Below are 1,685 nucleotides of genomic sequence, written 5' to 3'. Positions count from 1 at the left end.
ATTTTCTTATATACTTTCAGATCTAAGGAAAGTTCTAAGATTTGTGATTAGCATTTCTATTTTAGGCAGTATAATATATTTTATTTTATTTTATTTTATTTTATTTTATTTTATTTGCAAGAGAGAGGGACAGATAAGGACAGACAGGCTGGAAGGGAGAGAGGTGAGAAGCATCAATTCTTCATTGCGGCATTCTAGTTGTTCATTGATTGCTTTCTCATATGTGCCTTGACTGAGGGTCTCCAGCTGAGCAAGTGACCCCTTGCTCAAGCCAGTGACCATGGGGTCATGTCTATGATCCCATGCTCAAGCCAGCGACCCGCCCTCAAGCTGGCGACCTTGGGGTTTTGAACCTGGCTCCTTAGCGGCACAGTCTGATGCTTTATCCAGTGTGCCACCACCTGGTCAGGCTCAATTGGGTATGTTTATTTGACTTTTTATCTTCTTTTAAATTGTTTACTTATAGATTATATTACTTCGGTGAAAGTTGCTTTTATTTTATTATTTTATTGTTTTCAGGCCTAATTCAGTCTATTTTTTCTGTGTAAAATTATGTGGTGGCCACACCTGGAGCCAGGTCTTCTTCCCTACAGTTTTGGTGTAGATCTTTATAAGACGGTCAGTGATTCCTGATAGGGAGACTTGGTGAACACAGCCTCTTTCCACAGGTTGGGGGGATAGTTGTAGGTCTTAGAGAGAGCATCAAATGTGGCCTTGTTGAGGTTGCCCAGGGTGGCAGTGAAGCCCCTGGCCAAGGTGTAGCAGTTGTTGATACCCACAATCATCAGCATCTTCTTGGGCACAGGGGCTGAGACCATGCCAGTGCCCCTGGGGGCGGGGATAAGATGGATCAGCACAGGGCCAAATCATCTGGTCACCTTGCAAGAGACAATGAAGGGCTTGCTGATCTTGTTCGCTCAGTAGCCACGTGACACAGAGACAATAGAGAGCTTGGTCCCATGGATGGCAGTGGCTACTGACTTTGAGCACTTAATACCCAGATGGACATGTCCAGGTAGTCCCCAGTGGTGACAGATGCTTTGAACCGGGTACTGGCCAGCATGTGTCTGCTTTTGCACAGGCATAATCTTCAAAAGCTGGTCCTTGAGGGTTGCCTCCAGGAAGTTGTTGCCCTCAGGTTTCCTGATGGGCAGGGAGAAGAGAGGGCTCTTTTCCAGGACTTCCCCTCATGACCTTGATCAGGCAGCCCAGTCTGGTGACAGGGGTCCATTCCTTGTCCTGGACCTTACCTCCAGGAACTCTGAGGCCTCACGTTGGCTCAGACCCCAGCCATGACCTCACTCCTGATACCACTGCCAAATCTGGGAAGCCGCATGGCCTCCCATTTTAGGGTCCCCGGGACTGCTGAGCCTCTAGGTCTCCAGGCCTCCAGGCCTCCAGGCCTCCTAGCCTCCCAGCACCTGAACCATCGTCATCCGCCATGTGGCATTTCCTCGGAGAAATAGCACTTTTATTTTTGAATACCTCCTAATCACAGGATTTTTCTCTATCAGTCACTATAATAGTTCTCATATATTAAAACAGACTCTAAGAGTATTTTCTCTGATTAACAAGACACCATGGTTTTTTTTTTCCTTAGGTCATCTCCTTGCAATTAATTCTGAGAATTGAGTCATGAAAGTTTTAAACTACTTTACCTTAATGTCAGACATGTTTACAGTCCT

At 46.1% G+C, this 1,685-nt stretch overlaps 1 pseudogene; it reads right to left on the bottom strand.

Annotated features, from left to right (window-relative positions):
* Positions 1 to 550: 550 nt before the first annotated feature.
* Positions 551 to 1,443, bottom strand: LOC136328542 (small ribosomal subunit protein uS5-like; annotated as a pseudogene).
* Positions 1,444 to 1,685: the final 242 nt, after the last annotated feature.

This window comes from Saccopteryx bilineata, chromosome 3 (assembly GCF_036850765.1).
Source record: "Saccopteryx bilineata isolate mSacBil1 chromosome 3, mSacBil1_pri_phased_curated, whole genome shotgun sequence".
In the NCBI taxonomy this organism is placed as follows: domain Eukaryota; kingdom Metazoa; phylum Chordata; class Mammalia; order Chiroptera; family Emballonuridae; genus Saccopteryx; species Saccopteryx bilineata.
Note: the sequence above shows the minus strand (reverse complement) of the source record. Positions and strands in the feature narration are given on the sequence as shown.